This window comes from Pyxicephalus adspersus, chromosome 1 (assembly GCF_032062135.1).
Source record: "Pyxicephalus adspersus chromosome 1, UCB_Pads_2.0, whole genome shotgun sequence".
Taxonomy (NCBI): Eukaryota; Metazoa; Chordata; class Amphibia; order Anura; family Pyxicephalidae; genus Pyxicephalus; species Pyxicephalus adspersus.
The window spans coordinates 171,726,829-171,747,422 of NC_092858.1; the positions used below are offsets into that span (position 1 = coordinate 171,726,829).

General features: G+C 40.2%; 1 protein-coding gene across 1 annotated transcript in view; it reads left to right on the plus strand.

Annotated features, from left to right (window-relative positions):
• The first annotated feature begins 15,495 nt into the window (after positions 1-15,495).
• The window catches only part of LOC140321640 (interleukin-13 receptor subunit alpha-1-like), a 25,711-nt gene continuing 20,612 nt past the window's right edge, over positions 15,496-20,594 (plus strand). The window contains exons 1-2 of the mRNA XM_072398405.1: positions 15,496-15,599; positions 19,606-19,726. The gene's annotated coding sequence lies outside the window, so the exon portion shown is untranslated. The remainder of the gene's footprint in view (positions 15,600-19,605; positions 19,727-20,594) is intronic.

Below are 20,594 nucleotides of genomic sequence, written 5' to 3' on the forward strand. Positions count from 1 at the left end.
TTAAGAAAATCCTCGGCACTCCACTATGAGCCCCCGAAAGATACAATAGCTAAAATCTCATTACTGAAACAAGATTCTCAGACGCTATCAGATTATAGTTTTAGGTGAACATAATTAAATAGTCATTTTAAAGCTCAAGTGAACCTTTAGTTTAAATTGGCTGAAAACACTCCAGGGGCATCAAACAAAAGGTGCTCAATGTTTTACAGTTGGTTTTCTTTAGAATGCAGACATAACCTGAGTAGAAAAGCTTATGCCCCGCCAGCATGGTGCTGAGAAGGATCTTCACTATCTGTGTTAAAGTTACGGACTCCGCAGGGGCTGGCACAGCTGGAGCTCTCCAATCAGCAGTGAGAGCAGCTTTATTAGATGCAGAACTGCCTCAGCAGGGGGCGTGTGTCAGACCTCTATAAAGACACAGTTGCTTATACATAGGGAATAGGTCTTTCCTTGCATTGTGTATAAAACAAGTTTAATGTACTTGTTTCAGAATTGTACTAGACACTATGTGTAATAGACACTTATTACAGGTAGGCAAAATAGAGAATTTGCATATTCCTGAAATTCAGGCAAAAAAGATTTTGGTGAAATTTTACTATTTGAGAAGTGCATTCAACAAGAATAGATAAAAAAATGGATGACCAAACCCAAGAACACAAATATCATTTTTATATTTATTAAGCTTTTCCAAAAATGTTACAACACTGGGAACATCTACAACATATGCAGAACGGTGCCTCCTTTATAGGGCATGTCTAGCATGTGTTATCACTGGTTGATTTTGTGTAGTAACATGCAATGACCCTGATTTATTAAAGCTCTCCAAAGCTGGAGAGAATATACTTTCATCAGTGAAGCTGGGTGATCCAGCAAAGCTGCAATGGATTTCCTAAAAGTCATTAGCTATGTTTTTAATTCTAGACCAGACCCATTCCAGGTTTGCTGGATCACCCAGCTTCACTGATGAAGGTCTCCAGCCTTGGAGAACATTAATTAATCAGGCCCTATATGTAGTGCCATTTACAAATCAATCTACCTTTTTTCTCAAAACCTTTTCTCAGTTTACACCTAATTTCCTGGGTGCCAGTTCTATTATTACTGACCAGTGGCAATTTATATATCATCAATGTATTAGCTATTCTGGTGATTTTACTTCTATGGGTAAAACCACATGGAACTTTCAAACCCCCAATGAAGGGCAAGCACCTCTGGTGAAGGGGGGAGTTCTCTGGACCCCCAAAACCCTGTGGCTATTTATTTTACCAACATGATGAATTAATAATAAAGTTGACTGGGACTCATCTAGTGATTTTGCAATCTTTTTGTTGTTCACTTGATGTTTCCTATGATGTTTCCACCGTTTGAAAGATCAAAGATCTTAAAGGTTTGGAATGATTCTCTACTTTTGACTCAAGTTCTGTCATCTCCTTAACTTTTCTTTAACAAAGGCCAACCCAGCAGGTTCCAAACCATTCCCAACTTAACTAAAAAAGATTGGTGTAGGGCACTTACCTGTCCAGCGAGCCCGCAGCATCCCTTGGGATCACAGCCGGCGGGGGAGACCCCGGTGCAGCAGGTAGCATGGCTGAGGCTTGCAGCATGTCTCTCCCTGCTGGTGGAGAGATTCGTTCCGGGGTGAACTACTGTTCGGCCAAATGGCATCCCCAGCATCCCTTTAGACGTGAAGAGAGATGTTCTTGTTCTCTGCAAAGTAGGGCACTTCCCAGTGGGGCTGTGGAAAGAGGTGTGCGCGCTACCACGCATGCCTCTTGTACCCCCTGGGGACGAGGCACTTGGCTCCCTCGCAGGGGGGCGGGACATAGTTTGAACTTCCTACTGCCAATTGGTCACAGGGGATTCAGTCATCCTCCAATCAAATGGTGCCAGGTGGCGCAAGGGCGCATTGGGCACCCTGGCCATTTAAGGAGAACCTTTCCTGAACATCATTGCCCGTTATAAGCCTTTGTATATACAGTGTGCTTGGGTGTGTTCTCTGTGTGTTGGTTCATATTAACCTGTTGTGTCGTTGCCAATAGCAACCCGGTCTGATTCTGCCTGAACTCTGCCTGCCCTGACCTCGGATTGTTCCTGACCTGCCTTTGCCTTATCCATATGTACCACTCTTATGAGACTGATCTTATGTGAATGACCTTTGCCTTGTTTAATGACCACACATCAAAGCTTGATAAAAGGATTCTTTTTGTTCTTGAGTTGGCTGTGGTTTGTGTGCCCAGGCGCATTACAATTGGAGATCCATATTCTTTTGTTATGACCACATGATTCCTACTAGCATCCCTATGGATCTGGTCCAGAATTGAAAAAATTTGCTAAAAAATAGCAAACGACTTTTAGGAAATCAATTCCGGGATGCTGGATCACCCAGGTTCACTGATGACAGTATATCCTCCCCAGCTTTTGGGAGCTTTATTAAATCAATCCAGGTCATATGGGAGAGGGCATAGAACAAAAAAGTCTATAGGGAAATTTTTGGCCAGCAATGACCAGTTGCACATTGTACAGGTACTCTTGCAGGATGAGAAATTTTTCAAGCTGTCAGGTTAAGACTGAGAAGAATTTATGGCGACACATTGCAGCCTCCTACCCATGCATGCCTGGCCTCCGTCATTTATGTATGCTTGTGGGAGGCCCGAGGGATAGGCAGACTCCTAAACCGGTAAGAGGCCGTATTTATTTACCATCTGAACAAATATTTATTGACAAAAACATTCTCTAATAAGCAGGTTAGTGTTTGGACAATGTGAGATTTAACGCAATAATACATCACATGCTAATACAATGAAAATAACTCAACAATGCATACAAAAAAGTAACGTCATAATGCTAAAAAAATAATAAAACTGAAGTCCAGGCGTGAATTAGATACAAATGAATGCAATTCTGTATTCATTATTATTCACATGGATGCCCAGCCACAAAAAGAAGAACCCACAGTTGTCTCTGAAATAGCTTCAACCGATTATTGTTTATTCTTTATTTATATGTATGTAACAGAAATTTGCTTGAGAGTTTGGATTTAACAGACTTTTTTTTAAATAATTCCAAAAATTGACAGTGATGGATCATTAACTCAATATTTTGTTCTGTAACTTTTCAAAGCAAACACTGAAAACAAGTGATTCTTGTAGTGATCAGTGGGACCATGTCAGCAGGTAGATTGGCCGGCTCTTCTGGAAAAAGCTGTTCTCCTAGGGATGAAGGATGTCCTGTGCAGATTGCTTCAGATCCTTCTTTGGATGTCCGATAGGATTTAAATCAAGCCTCACGGAAGACTAATGATAGTAGTAGTGCCCTGGTACGCCAAGTCTAAGTGTCTCCTGGTCTTCACCGGAGCACCCCATAAGGAGTAATGGGCCGGTAACCCTAGTGGCCTCTGGACTACTTTGCTGCAGCCAGAACACCAAGTCATGACCCTAGGCCCTCCCCAACAGGGGCAAGCAGAAGCAATTGCTTCTATGGAGGGACAGACAAAGGTCAGGTGTTATGTAAGATAAAATAATTTCTGTAGGGAGAATAAATGGAAAGCCACGGTCTGGGTAGGCATATGGCGGATATTAAGGTCAAGAAGGTCCGATCAGGTTGCAAGCAAGGATGAAGGCAGAGATGGTTTACGGTCAGGGAAGACAAAAAGTGGGGCCAAGTTAGGGCCAAGTATAGAGGGTAAAGTTCTGGGTAACGTGCTAAGGATCCATTACCCGAGCCTGGAACCAGCGAGGCTTAAATAGGACAAACAGCTGATAGCAGGACATGGTCATGACCAGGAAGTAATCTGCTCATTGGCTGCAGGAGACACCGTCTTATCCCCTACAGGTGTGCCGGGGGTGCTGAAATAGACAGGATGCATATAACTAAACAGAGGCTGGGGTTGCTGCAAAGTGCTAATCAGAGGAGTTGTGAACAAAATAGTAAGAGCCACTTCAGAATAATCCAATGTTTTGTTCTTAGTCATTCTTGGGTACTTGACCTGGGACCAAGACTGAGCTTTCTGACACCAATCTTTACATTTTGCTCCAAAATGTGTTTCTAGTTTTCACATTTGCTTGTCCCCTACTCAGACTCAAAGTACTCTATACCTGACAAAGTACGGCCTCCCTAGAAAATAACTAAGCCTCCTCCATGTTTCACAGTAGGTATAGTGTACTTTAAAAGCTTCATCTTTGGTAATCTGTAGTATTCTGCTGGGACTTGCCACAAAGCACCAGGTTCTTCTCATCTGTCCTAAATTCATTTTCCGTGATGAATTAAGCTTATCATATATATTTATTAAATTCCCATCTGTTTTTTTTTTATGTACAGTCTTCCTGGGTCTTCTTCAAATGGTCATATTAAAAAGTGACTGATGGTGCTTGACTTTGGGGTTCTATCTGGAAGTTGTTCTTGGCTTTTTGTCTTCTCTTCTCAGTATTCCACCATCATATTGTCCTATTGGTCTTCTAGCTTGTCTATAATTTGATTTCTGATCTCTCCAGACAACTCACAAGCTGTATAGATACAAATTTTTTTTTTGGAAGTATAGCAGCTACCATATATTTATTATATCTTTGTATTTATTTATTATTTATAGCTGATTGGCTGGTGCTCAGCTTTAGGCACCAAATATTCAGTTCCATCCATCTTATCCTAATAACATTGATCAAATGCTCTGGAGAGATGAAATAATCATTGTGTTGTCTTTCTTTTCACCCTTTTACTGCAGGTTTTTAAAGAAGAAAGAACACCGGGTTTTTATTAATAATTTCTTTTTGTATACACTATACAACCCCTTTGGGATCTGCAAGAAAAGTGATTCAGGTGGCTGTAAAGCCGCCCAATTACTTCTATGTTCCAAGAATAATCTAAACTTACTTCTCATGGTTGTTCCAGATTCTTCTTTTTCCTGAGGATGTAAGATGAGGACATCAAGAAGTGTAAGGATAGAAATTATAGGGGAGCTAGGAAACATCCATTTTTGATGTCCCCGGGTAACATAAACCCTGAAGCTCACCGAGCTGTCATAACCTGGCCATGCTGGAAGAATTAGAAGCTAAAACCATACATATTGTATTTGATTAGTTTAAATAGATTGCCCAGGTCTAAATGGATCCCTAAATATCTCCTTAAAGAGAAGCTGTCATCTGCACTGTGCTCTCACATGGGAAAGGCTTCCAAATACAAAGTTAGGGTAAAAAGGAAAAAAAAAAGAAGTGTAAATCATTAAAAAGAAAATACATTGCGCTCCCCCGTATCTATTTATATATATATAATCATAGCATACATTGGGTGTGCATGCCTATAAAAACCAGTGACTACACCACATAATATGTCACAACACATGCTGGAGTGAGAACAATAATTCTAAGATGATTGAGTTGATCATTACTAATGGCTTAAACTATTGCCTGTAGATAATTTGGGGTCACAAAACTTTCTTGTGAAGCTTGATATGTTTGTATCTAATTACTCCACACAAGTTATCCTTTATTATTATACAAAGAAATTTCTCTATATTATGTTAGTGTGCAATAAATTAATGTAAGTGTATTTTGTCAGTGATAAACAGCAGTGTAAATAATATGTGACAGATAAAGATGCAACTACCAGACTTTTATTCTTCACTGTTTGTGCTTTCAGAAATAATATATTGGGGCTTTGGGATTTAAAATAGTAAAAAAAATAAAATCTGAAAATTTAGCATTTCAAGGTGTGTAAAAAGAATAATAACTTGCAAGCAGAAGGATTATCCAAGGTGCAATCTGCACTGTAAGGTGTTTATATTATGTGTTGGTTCATGTTCACAAATCCTGGCACTTCATCCAAATGTTCATATATGCCGTGACAATTTATTTGCATTCTCTGCTTATTAAAATATTACGCCATCATGTGTACCTCATCTGTGTCATGCTGTATCTAGTTTATATTTATTTATTTTACCATAACATGGTCAGGTCTCCTACATAACAGCAACTAATATTTAATAATGTTTTTTTTCAAGGACATTTGTGATAATAAAACATTATGATACAAAACATTGGAAAGAAAAAAGAATATCATGGGAATAATGTACATTGTTACAGTTGGTTGGACATCTGAGATGTGTGGTATTAAAAAAATAAAACAAATAGAAATGTTGAGACTTTAATGGTACAGAACAATAAATACAAACTATTTTACTATCTAAAAATATATTATCTTTATTAATAATTCAAAAAATGTAATAAAACATTTTACAGTCTATGAAAATTATATCTTGATTCAATTTATAAATCTTTGAAATATGTTATAGAAAGAAAAGAAAATTAATTCTTCCCCATCTATCTCTCTCTAACTTCCTCTCCACCTGAATTCTCCCACATTCACTTTTATTTCTCTTCACATCTTTTTCTCTCGCGCTCCCTACTACCAATGTCTCACTCCATCTTCCCACTTCCCATCTCTCTTTCTTTTTTTCTTTCTTCCTTTCTTTCTCTCGCTTTGATTCGTGGAGCGATTAGATGATCAGGTTTAAATAAATAAAAAAATACAAATTAAGAACCTTATACACCCATCTCTGTTTCTCTCTCTCTTTCTCCCTCTCCCTCTCTCTCCCCTCTCTCTCTCCCCTCCCTCTCTCTCTCTTTCTCTCTCTCTCTCCTTCTCTTTCTCTCCCCCTCTCTCTCTCCTTCTCTCTCTCTTTCTCTCTTCCCCCCTTCTCTCTCTCTCTCTCCCCCTCTTCACTCTCTCTCCTCTCTCTCCCCCTCTCCTCTCTCTCTCTCTTTCTCTCTCTCCCCTCCCTCCCTCTCCTCTCTCTCCCCTCCATCTCTCTCTGTTTCTCTCTCTCTCTCCTAACCACATTCAATGCAATATTTTGAGTAATTATCCGATCACAACATTGAATCAATAAAAATGCAATCACATTAATTACAATGACAATCATATTTAGTCAGAATGTCAGTTAAGAATTGAATGAAAGCATCATGTGTTTCAATGAAAGTAATTGATTCTCTACCAGGGAATGTTCGAAGGAATGTCAGATTCACTGCTTTATGAAGAAGCCGCTTTGTGTCACAATTCATTTTTCTTGAGATATAATTTATTATCAAACCTGTAAATAATACATTAAGTACTTGTGGTCACATTGATTGATGGAAATTGCTAATAGAGTCAGCCAATATGCAATATCTTTGATTGCTTAGATGAAAATCTGGGGTTAAAGTTATTCAAAATATTCCTGATTTTGTTTTTGTACTTATAATTGATTTTAAGGCATAATGGTGATTAAAGATTGATTACCCAGGCTTCCTTATTAGTTAATCATTGTATTAAAATCAACAGACACTTTTTCCTTTACTAAGGATTGATATTTCCAATGGATATAATGGTGAAAACAATCATTCTACAAATGTAATAATAATTATAATTATTTAAACAATTGGTTGTTTCATCAAATACTTTGATTACAGTGACATAGTATTTACCTAGAATGTCTGCTGCAGGGAACTTTACAGCACTGATAAGAAAACATTGAAGTGAATAGAGTTTTAGGGGTTTATTTTCTGTACAATTGACATATTTTGAATAGTTTGCATTTTTCCGGCAACTGTTGCAGCTTAGTACATTCTAAGGCCAAATCACACCTATGCATGCTGTGCTTTACTGTCCACTTACTGCATTGTATTCAATTTTTAAAGATCCTTCAAAATAAACCGGGCAGCATGGTGGCTCAGTGGTTAGCACTCTGGTCTTTGCAGCGCCGGGTCACTGTCTGCATGGAGTTTGCAGGTCCTCCCCGTGTCTGTGTGGGTTTCCTTCGGGTCTTCTGGTTTCACCCCACATTCCAAAAACATGCAGTTAGCTAAAGACATATGACTATAGTAGGGACATTAGATTGTGAGCTCCTTTTAAGAGACAGCTAGGGACATGACTATGGACTTTGTACAGAGCTGCGTAATATGTTGGTGCTATATGAATACTGTGTAATAATAATAATTCTATATACATATAAAATATCAGGGGTTAGTTCACCACACTTTTCAAAGGCTGTTTAATCCCAAGAATAAGTATTTTTCAGAGCAAGCTGTTTGTTTCCATAAAAAATTTGTTTTCCTGACAATATTCTACTTTTTTTTTCACTTGGGGCATTTTCCCATATTAATATTATTAATAAGCAGGATTTATATAGCGCCAATATATTACGTAGCGCTGTACATTTCCATAGACCGAGTTAGGTAACCTGCCCATGGCAAGTTTTGTGATCTAGAAATGTTGCTAGTTATATACACAAATATACACAAATCTTTGCAAACATATGTTGCTTTTTCTATTTCATCTATCCTTAGCAATAATACAGGTAATTGAGCTGAAACTTGAAGCTGCCATATTTCTATCCTCACAGTCTGGGGCTGATTTATTAAATCTCTCCAAGATGGGAGACTCTCATGGGAGAACCTGGGTGATCTAGCGAACCTGATATGGATCTGGTCCAGGATTCAAAGCATTTGCCAGCTAAGAGAAAACGATTTTCAAGAAATACATTCCAGGTTTGCTGGATCACCCAGCTTCCCTCATGATAGTTTATGTTCTCCAGTGTTAGAGAGCTTTAATAAATCAGCCCTGGGGGGTTTTGTATAAGAAGCATCAGGACCACAATGCACTTTTGAGTCTTTTGAGGGCAACTGGACATAAGGAGTTTAATAAAGAACTTTAATACAGGCTGTTTACATAGCAAAGTAACTTAACCCTTTGCAAGGATTTTTTCACTTAGCTTAGCATATGAGATAAAAGTTCTGCTGACTTTATCCAATCTCATGCAAGCAAATGTCCTTTTTTATTACATGTTGCTTAGGTATTCTTTGCAAAGTGAATTTTTCTAAACTCACCAATCTATGTTATCCCTTGCAGGGTGATCATTCACCTTGGTGAACAGTGCTGCTCGATTATTCACAGGGTCTTTGCAAATAGAAAGACATCTCTCTGCTGCCATCAAGTGGCTGATGACTAATATAACAAGACTGCAAACATTCCAACCCAGAGCATTGCAAAGTGATGAGTTACAGGATTTCCTCGAAGTATATTATTCACTCCATAACAATTCCCCTGCAGGGGATTAAGTTGCAAACAAACAGCATTTACTTAACCTACCTACCGTCGTCCATCGTCCGAACGACCGTCTATGCGGATCCACGGACGATGAATGATCCTAATGTAGGGCAAGGGGGAGAACACGCAGCAGGGTGCCGCTCCGTCATTCTCCCCCTCCCCTTTCCATACGGTGCTATATGTACAGAGCTCATTCATGCATCGTGCAGTCCTTAGTCGTTGGAAAAGATCATGAAAGATCCTTATATGTGTATGCGTTTTACATTTGCAAAAACTGCGAATACACAGCAACAAACATGCAACTGTGAGAATGTACAAATAGTAAGAGAGCTCATTACAATTCGCAGGCAAAAAAAAAAAATTGTGATTATATGGGGGCTAAAATGGTCAATCCACACACACAGGCAATTGTTACAAATCTCTGCTGTTTGAATAAACCTCTTTTGATACAACAGCCCCAGCAAAACCCAGCATCCCCTGTGGAATCCAAGACTGAATAAACTCGGCATGTCTGCATGGGAGTTATAGCAGGAAGAAGATGAAGGTGCCTGCAGCGGGACCTTGACAGTTGAGTATAAACTGGCTTTTAAACAGCCCTTGTTGCTAATATTCTCCTGGCTACAAAATCTGAAGTTCATCTCTTTCTACTTGCCCTAGGTCTTCCTTTAGCCATGGACATGGTTGATCATTCTTTACCATTCCCCAGTCTTCATCTATGGGCATCAAGGAATATCAATCTGAACCCTACTTCGTGCCAACTTCAAGTCCAAGTTGAGTCCCAAGTCATTGACACCCAATCTCAAGTCAAGTCTCTTTATTTTATCAAGTCATTTGCAAGTTGTACTTAGTCTGTTATAAAGCCTTCCTTTCCGCATTCCTTGCATTCTAAGTCCACTAAGTTTGGCTTTCTCCGCTGACAGCTGAAGGGGACAGTGAGGAAGGCAGTGAGGCTTTAGCTGTCAGTGGAGAAAGCTGTGGACTTAGAATGCAAGGAAGGCAGGGAGGAAGGTGGTGTTACAGAAGACTCACTGCGAGTTGAGTTGCAAGTCGCTGGACAAAATCCCAAAGTCAAGTCACAAGTCGTTTATTAGGTGACCTAAGTCTGACTAAAGTCCAAGTCGCACGACTCAAGTTCCAACCTTTGCATCATGCCTGCTGTCTGTTGGGTTACCACAAGGTTCCGTTCTTGGACCCCTTCTTTTCTCCATTTACATTTATAATCTGAGACAACTCATATATACATTTCTTTTCCAGTATCACTTCTTTGAAGACGACCCCCAAATCTACCTCTCATCTCCAGACCTTTCAACTTATTTCCAACATGGGCAAAAAATGGACAACTGTAACAATGTTCAGGCAACAAATGATCAACTTTACCAATATGCTGGCAAGAAATGGGCAATGGTGATATTAGGCAGGCAATAAACTAGCTTTTGTGTTAGTTTGTTGCCTGTTCCTGACCTCTCAACTCCACGACTTCCCTACCCAGAATGTCTTTCGGACAATCATGTCTTTCTGATTTCACTGAGATTAAAATAAAACTTGTGATGTTTCCACCATCTCCTCCTGTTCTAATGCCCGTATACTATATAGGTAGATATGATCCCGATAAGCTCAACCCACCAACCCAATGCCTGGGGGTAAAACTTGGCTCTTGACCCCAATAACTAGCACAAGATGATAACAAAATATTTGTACTCACCTTGTTAATATCCCATCTAGACTTCAGAAACATTGTTCTTCCTAATGACCTACCTACTGGAAATTCTCCGGTCCCTACTGAACTCTTCTGCTCTTCTCAATCACCTTTCCCCTTTCTCTTTTAATGCCTCTCTGCCATTCCCTCCATTGGTGGCAAATAAGTGAGAAAATCTATGTTGAAATGCCAAATCTCACCTTCGAAGAAATGATCTGATCATACTAATCGTAATGAAAACTTTTTCAATGTCGCCCCTGATCTCCTTCTTACCCCATTTTGCCCAAGACTTCTCACAAGTTTTACCCCTCTTTGGAACTCTTCTCTGCACCAAATCCATCGTGTTCATTGGTCCAAAACTCTCATGTATACACGTATTAAACACCTCCTCAAAAAAGAATAGAATTTGTCATATTCACTGTGCTGACATGGGTGTGAATCTGCTTTCCTCTCACTAGTTGTCAACAAACATGTAACATCCTCAGCTTTGTGAACTTACCAAGCCTTTCCTACCATATCTACTCTATAATGTAAGCTCACCAGGGTATGTATTGGTTGTAATGGTTCTTCTCTCTCCTCCAATGCAACCATTGGGTGTTCATTACTTGGGTGCCATTTTTTATATTTACATTGTACAATATGTGTTACTCTAATATAAAATAAATGTGCTTCATAAAAAAATATTATTCATAAACAATATCAGTCTGATTTAATAAAGCTCTTTAAGACTGGAAAAGATAGATTATCATGGTGAAACCTGGGTGGCCCAGCAAACTTAGAATGAACTAACTGAAAATCATTTGCTATTAGTTTTCAATCCTGGACCAGATCCATCTTTTCGGGACATCATGGCTGCTTTCGTAGAGTGGATGACAGCTGCCTCTGTAGATGGGCTGTGCCGGAAACCATTGGGGTTCAAGGACCTTGGAGCCTATAGATGACAGTGGGCTGAATATTAAACAGAAGCAGCGCAGACAGACTGTATGCAAGTTCCCCCTGGACCACCTGGCACCTAAAGCTCAGCAAACTGATCAACTAATTAAATTCAAAGACCTGAGGAACTGGGAGATATGGGAGTTTCGCGGAATGACAGCTTCAACTTAATATGGAGGATCTGGCAAGGGTTACATGTTTTGGTAATGTAGGAAATATCAGGTGTGTCTGGAGCCATTGGTCCGAATTATGGTGCCCATTCCTACCTCTGGTGGTACTTGTGGTGGTGGTATTAATGGTTTTGGCATTGGTGGTGGTGGTATTGCTATTGATGATATTGGTAGTGGTGGTATTGGAGGTGGTGGTGGTATTGCTGTTAGTTAGTGGTATTGATAGTGGTGGTTTTGGTGGTGGTGGTATTGATGGTGTTGGTTTTGGTGGTGGTATTGGTAGTGGTATTGATTGATGTGTTATTGCTGTTTTGGTGGTGGTGGTATTACTGTTGGTGGTATTGATGGTGGTGGTATTGATGGTGTTGGTTTTGGTGGTGGTATTGATTGTTGTGTTATAGCTCATGGGAGTTATAGCAGGAAGAAGATGATGGTGCCTGCAGCGGGACCTTGACAGTTGAGTATAAACTGGCTTTTAAACAGCCCTTGTTGCTAATAATCTCCTGGCTACAAAATCTGAAGTTTATCTCTTTCTACTTGCCCTAGATCTTCCTTTAGCCATGGACATGGTTGATCATTCTTTACCATTTCCCAATCCTTCATCTATGGACATCAAGGAATATCAACCTGAACCCTACTTCATACCAGGGGTTGGACTAAGTCATCACCCTCCAAGTCCAAGTTGAGTCCCAAGTCATTGACACCCAATCCCAAGTCAAGTCTCTTTATTTTATCAAGTCGTTTACAAGTCGTATTTAGCCTGTTATAAAGCCTTCCTTTCCGCATTCCTTGCATTTTAAGTCCACTAAGTTCGGCTTTCTCCACTAACAATTGGGAGGAAGGCAGTGAGGTTTCGGCTGTCAGTGGAGAAAGTTGTGGACTTAGAATGCAAGGAAGGCAGGGAGGAAGGTGGTGTTACAGAAGACTTACTGCGGGTCGAGTTGCAAGTCGCTGGACAAAATCCCAAAGTCAAGTCACAAGTCGTTTATTAGGTGACCTAAGTCTGACTCAAGTCCAAGTCGCACGACTCAAGTTCCAACCTTTGCATCATGCCTGCTGTCTGTTGGGGTATCACAAGGTTCCGTTCTTGGACCCCTTCTTTTCTCCATTTACATTTATAATCTGAGATAACTCATATATACATTTCTTTTCCAATATCACTTCTTTGAAGACAACCCCCAAATCTACCTCTCATCTTCAGACCTTTCAATTTATTTCCAACATGGGCAAAAAATGGACAACTGTAACAATGTTCAGGCAACAGATGATCAACTTTACCAATATGCTGGCAAGAAATGGGCAATGGTGATATTAGGCAGGCAATAAGTTGGCTTTTGTGTTAGTTTGTTGCCTGCTCCTGACCTCTTAACTCCACGACTTCCCTACCTAGAATGTCTTTCTGACAATCATGTCTTTCTGATTTCCTAATTTCACTGAGAGGAAAATAAAACTTGTGATGTTTCCACCATCTCCTCCTGTTCGAATGCCCATATACTATATAGGTAGATATGATCCCAATAAGCTCAAACCAACGACCCAATGCCTGGGGGTAAAACTTGGCTCTTGACCCCAATAACTAGCACAAGACAATAACAAAATATTTGTACTCACCTTGGTAATATCCAAGACTTCCATCCATCTAGACTTCAGAAACATCCTTCTCCTTAATGGGTTATCAAATGGAAATTCTCCAGTCCCTACTGAAGTCTTCTGCTCTTCTCATTCACCTTTCCCCTTTCTCCTTTAATGCCTCTCTCTGCCATTCCCTCCATTGGTGGCAAATAACTGAGAAAATCTACTTTGAAATGCCAAATCTCACCTTCGAAGAAATGATCTGATCATGCTAACCATAATGAAAACTTTTCCAATGTCGCCCCTGATCTCCTTCTTACCCCATTTTGCCCAAGACTTCTCATGAGTTTTACCCCTCTTTTGGAACTCTTCTCTGCACCACATCCATCGTGTTCATAGGTCTAAAACTCATGTGTACACTTACTACACAACTCTTCAAATAAGAATAGAATTTGTCATATTCACTGTGCTGACATGGGTGTGAATCTGCTTTCCCTTTCACTAATTGTCAACAAACATGTAACATCCTCAGCTTTGTGAACTTACCAAGCTTTTCCTACCATATCTACTCTATAATGTAAGCTTACCAGGGTATGCCTTGCTTGTTTTATATTTACATTGTACAATATGTATGACGCTAAAAAAAATAATTGTGCGTCATAAAAAAAATATTATTCATAAACAATATCAGTCTGATTTATTAAAGCTCTTCAAGGCTGGAGTAGATTATCAAGGGAAACCAGGGTGGTCCAGCAAACTTAGAATGAGTTAACTGAAAATAATTTGCTATTGGTTTTCAATCAATGACCAGATGCATCTTTTCCGGACATCATGGCTGCCTTTGAAGAGTGGATGACAGCTGCCACTGTAGATGGCCTGTGTCGGAAGCCATTGGGGTACGAGGACCTTGGAGCCTATAGATGACACAGTAAGTGGGCTGATTATTAAACAGAAGCAGCTCAGACAGACTGTATGCATGTTCCCCCTGGACCACCTGGCATCTAAAGCTCGGCAAACTGATCAACTAAATAAATTCAAAGATCTGAGGAACTTTTGGAAGAAACCAGGAGACATGGGAGTTTTTTGAATGACAGCTCCAACTTAATATGGAGGATCTGGTAAGGGTTACATGTTTTGGTAATGTAGGAAATATCAAGTCTGGAGCCATTGGTCTAAGTTAGGGTGCCCATTCCAACCTTTGGTGGTATTTGTGTTGGTGCTGTTGGTGGTAGTATTATTGATGTTGGCATTGATGGTGGTGGTATTTGTGGTGGTGGTATTGCTGGTATTTCTGATGGTGGTGGTGGTATTGCTATTGGTGGTATTGTTGGTGGTGGTATTGGTGGTGGTGATGGTATTGCTGTTAGTGGTATTGATGGTGGTGGTTTGGTGGTGGTGGTGGTATTAGTGGTATTGGTGGTGGTGGTGGTATTGCTGTTGGTAGTATTGGTAGTGGCGGTATTGATAGTGTTGGTATTGGTGGTGGTATTGCTGTTGGTGGTTTTGGTGGTAGCATCGGTGGTGGTGGTATTGATAGTATTAGTATTGGTGGTAGTGGTATTGCTGTTAGTGGTATCAGTGGTGGTGGTATTGATGGTGGTGGTATTAATGGTGGTGGTGGTTTTGGTGGTGGTATTGATGGTGGTAGTTTTGGTGGTGGAATTGGTGCTGGTGGTATTGATGGCGGTGGTTTTGGTGGCGGTATTGGGGGTGTTGGTATTGGTGGTAGTGGTATTGCTGGTAATTGTATCGGTGGTGGTGGTATTGATGGTGGTGGTATTAATGGTGGTGGTTTTGGTGGTGAGAGTGTTAGGTTTGATACTGCAATCTCTCCAAAACATTGCATAAAAAAATAAAAACTTACCAATAGTAAGACCAGACGTGATACTTGGTCCACTTTGGCTTTTTTTTACTCAGAAATCACATCTAGGTTGAACGTCCATTTCATTTCATCAAAGGTATCAGGAGGACAAAGGAAACAATGTTACTTTACATCCTTCCTAAACTAAGCAATGCTCAGTTCCCTCCCTCATTGTAACACACATATCACTGCACTGATGTACGGATGCTAAACCTCAGGGGAACTTTGATGTGGTATTGGTGTGACCTTTACTGAAGAGTGAAATCTACAAGAAGGATAAATCTGCAGAACTGAGGTGAGCACAGAAAGATGCTAATAGCAATAAAAGAAAAGCAATTGTAACATATATCACAATGTAGGTGACCACAAGAACATTTCATGAAAATGATTTACTATGTAGTGCAATATTTGTAATTGTGTTCTAAGTGAACAATCAATCTGGAGACTAAAAGTTCTTCTACAATAAGATTTCTCACATTTTAATTTTTAATAACTATGGTGATAAGTTAAAAAATAAGTTTGGTGATATTTGTTTTTCACCATCTCAATGAAGATTTTATATCTTCCAGAGATGAATTCTAAGCTGATACAAACAATAAATGAATGCAGCTTATTACATTTTTAAAGAAGATAAAAAAACTTACCTTTACCTGTGAAAAGCCATTGATCCATGTGTAAACAGCGCCCAATGAATCCCACGCTGTCTTGGATTCACTCTTCTTTCGGAAACTGACCGCTCCGTCCATGTTTTTTCCCCTGGGTTATTCCCAATTTTGTCTCAATCTCCCAATGCACAGGAATAAGTGATGTGTCTTCACTCAAATATAACAAAAATGTGTGCCAGTCTCATTGTGCATGTGTGAGATGGAGAGCATGTCTGATGATGCATGCCCGATCTCAGGCATGCGCAGATGCAGCAGTCAGCAGCCTTGTGGGATATGTGAAATATGTATCCCAGGATTCTAAGGGTCTTTCCTTGTTGTTTTTACTGCCGCGGCAGTAAAGATGAAAGAGGACCAAACACAAGAATGTTCATAAAAGTAGGCTGTTTGTTAATAGGAGGAGAGAGCAAAGTAAGAGATAAGTCTGTTGCTTCCCTTTCAGGATGGAGACCCAGTTTAGCACTACTATAAGTTTGCATAGTAATAGCATAAGTACCCAAACTTCTAGATATAGGTTTACTACCTGAGATAGGAAAACAACGATAACAACCAATATTACAGAACACAGCCTTTCCCTCTGGTTTGTTATGCTAAAGGAGTCAAAAATCTGAAGGAATGGATAACCCAGCCCCCCACTATAAAAGAGTTGGATCATAACCACCATCAGATCTATTGATAAGAATCTTCTTAACAGAATACAGGAGGAAACTGATTTATTTAAACTTCAGATATGGAGGGTGTGGGGTTCTGTTTGCTGTGTGTGTGGTGGCGTTATCATGAGAAGATCAATAGAGCTCTCTAAAGTTTTGTACACAGACCAGATAATGTCACCTCCCTGAATGATCGTAAACATCTTGAAAATGCAAAAATCTGTAATGTGTATCCATTGGATCCAAGGTAATGGACAACCCATGTCATTTCCTACAGATGAGGACTCAGCAGGGTGTCTTCCTCTTCTTCTCTCCCTTTTCTACTTCATGGAACTGTGTGTACAGTGCTCGTTCTTGTGTTGCCGGAACGATCACAAAAGATTGAAGTTATATAAATTTGATATGTATTCATAGCTTAGGGCAGAATAAGGGGGGTGCAAAGTGTGCGGCTGTACAAAGGGCAGCCAATGGGGGGGCTCAAAGTGTGCGGCTACACAAGAGGCACACCTAGGGAGGGAAACTGTGCCACTGCACAGGGAGAGACATAGGGAGGTGCAAAGTATGCCAATGCACAAGGGCCCCAGCCCTTCTCAGCCAACATGAGTCAATAAAGCTGCGTACACACTGCCAATTTTTGTCATTGGAAAGGATCTTTCACGATCCTTTCCAACGACAAGGGAGTGCACGATGCATGAACGGTGCTGTACATACAGCACCTTTCATGCTCTATGGAGAGGGGAGGGGGAGAGCGACGGAGCGGCACCCTGCTGCACGCTCTCCCCTTCCCTTTCATTACGATCGGCTGTCGTCCATCGTCCGTGGATCCGGCAGGTCGGTCGTCCGGACGATGGACGACACCGACTGTACACACGGCAGATTTTCGCCCGATAATTGGCCGATGCCGATTATCGGGCGATAAAAATCTGACGTGTGTACGTAGCTTTACAAGTCAGTTCAGATAAGAGGGGCTCCAAGTAAGTTCTGCACAGGGGCCCATTGTTGGCTATGTCTGCCACTTTCCTAAGACTCTCAGAAAAAAGGTTTGAGGATTCAGCAGTTTCCAGGTAATCTGCAACTGGCATATATTTCAAATATTTGCAAATTTGTCCAGGACCAGCCAGCTCAGAAAATACAGTCTAAAACTTTACCATTTATTCATAAAAGATGTCTCCAAGATTATTACAATTTCATTCTACAATTGGCTTGCCTCTTCAATCAGCAGAATGCAATAATTAAACTTGTGTGCTGCTCATAAGAGTTAGTCTAGAGTTTTCTACTGGACACAGACCATGTCAAAGCCTTCTATTATTATTATTATTATTATTATTATTATTATTATTAATAAAGAACAATGTGCTCTGAACTGATGAATCAAAGGTGGATTTTGGCTACAATAACCGCAGATAAGTTTGGCACAAACCAAGGAAAGCATTTTCGTAGAGTCTCATACCAACTGTGAAGCATGGTTGTGGTTTGACTTTGCTTCTTAATTGACCTAATTTTATATTTTATGTAGTTGATAAGAATGTGAGGACATCTCTCACTTCCCTCCTTTAAAACTTGAAATGTTAATACTTTATTTAATTAATTTTTTGTAATATACTATTCTGCTTTTTATTTTGGGTATCCAGCTGTTACTGCATACAAAATCTATAGATGACGGCTGAGAAATTGTGAATACATTTCTGATTTGTTTCCAAGCCATTTATGCTAAGTAAATTAGTAAGAAGTTCTGTTAAAGGTGACGTGTTATACATGGTGTAATAAAAGTTGTTGAGGTTGATATGTAGCAACCAAAACTCTCCATATCACTAAATTGCAGAAGGAACATGTTTTGTAATAGCTGTAATCATTCAATCATTTACTGTAAAAATGTGGACACTTTTATTAATCAATCTCCATTCTATGTAAATGTCCTTCTTAGAAAGATGCATTTCTTTGAGTGTTGCGTGCTTCTCTCATTCTGACTGCAGATGTATGGCTTGTTTACAGTGATGCATTGCAATATTGCATGTTTCTGTGTGTAAATGTAAATGCATGCATTAATTCAACACATAAACGTTGGTGTGCTTGGTGGCCCAACAAATACACCTTACCATGGCATTGCAAGGCATCACAAGGCATGGGACTAGCTTGCATTTCTGTACTCTTGGCCAATTTCTGACTTGTCTGACTTGGTCTGCTGCAAGCTCAACCACTCTGCCAACTGCTCCGTTTTAACTAAATAGAAGAAGTTGGCAACCACTTAGCCACCCTGTATCTTCAGCCTGATCCCCTAGATTCCCTAGAAAACCCATCAAGAAGAAACCAGTTTGTGCAGACAATCGCAGGGGGTTATAGTGCAGCCGAGGTTTCTGAATGAATCATGTTGCTTGTGGTCACTCTTGAGCGACCAGCCATGTCTATTGACTTGAATGCAACTACCTTCACTTGACAGCTGTTGGAAAGAAGTCAAAGTGGTTATAGTTAGTTTCTGTTGGTGGAATCCAACAATGTCCAAATGTAACCTCAACCAAGTGGCACAAACGTTGAGTGCAGTTCTGGTTGAATTGCAGCTAATACAACAACCTAAAAATGTCCTCATCTTATTTTTTGTCAAATTAGACAAGTAGAATATATTGCCCTTTATAAGAACTAACCAAGCATTTCCCAACCAGGGTTCCTGCAGAGGTTGCTGGGGGTTCCTTGATCAATGGGCCGGTTGTGACTCTCAGGTCAGTTTAAGTGACACCAATGATCTTTTTGGCTATCTGTAAGGGTGACATTCTTCCCAATGGCCATCGATGTACGAGGAATTCTTCCCACTGACCACCATGCTAATGTACTGTGATCTGTGGATATAGTAATTATAGAAGGGCTGTGCAAAGGTTCCCCCATGTTCAAAAGTTCTCTAACCGGACAGTGTTAGTATGGGGATAACATAAGTATCTCACTCATCAATCTGCATTTACTGTAAATAACTGTGCAGGATTTATCTTTTCCATCATAGAACGTACACAAGATACAAGGTATGAACCACATGGAAGTGCTGAAAACGTCGTATCTGCTGTGTCTGATCACTGTGTGGTTTTCTTTTGAAATACTGTGTAAGGCTTCGCTGGCTATTCCAGGTATGTAGGCATATGATGAAGGGTTGTTATATCTTAAATGAGACTCAGAATAGTAATATATAAAATATGGCCAGAAGACTGGCTGGGTTGGGTTTTGAGGGTTTTGTCCTACAGATCTTCACCTCACCCTTACCTTGCCATTAACGATAAGTATCCCTGTATAGATAAAGCTCTATTTAACCCTAACCCCACATGGAACCCAAATACTAAACCTCCCCATTGGCTGTCCTCATAGCCCTTAAACAAATCCCCACTGTAACCCTATCAGCCCCGTTTCCTAATACTCTAACACAAACTGTTCATATAACCTAATATTACCCTTTCTGGTCACCCCAACAATATACTGTATATGTATTGACACTTACCCCCCTCCCATCCTTTCCTGACCCCTCATGTAGCACTAACCCACCATATACCCATAGGGCTAACCCTCACTGTACCCAAGAAGTAACCCTTAAATCTAACACTAACCATTCCCAAAACCCTCATGCCAACTCCTCCTGTAACTCTATTAACCTGTAACCCCATAACTATTCATTCTTATAGATCCTAAAACAAACCCTCCCTTAAAATAACTTTCACTGTAACCCTCACACTAACCATTCCACACTAACTAGCACCCCAACAATAACCTTCCTTGGGACTGCATTTCTCACTCACGCCACCTCCTTCTTTGTTCCTGCATACTTCCATTGACTCCCATTCCGTTATCAAGTGAGCATGGGCACTAAGGATTTGGACTCTTTCCAGGACTGGATAGACAAACTGGACTTTAGGCAAATATCAATGAAAGCCCAAATACACAGCATCCCCTTGAAAATTGGGACAGTGGAGAAGGTGGGAGTCCTGAGCCATTGCACAGTCTGTC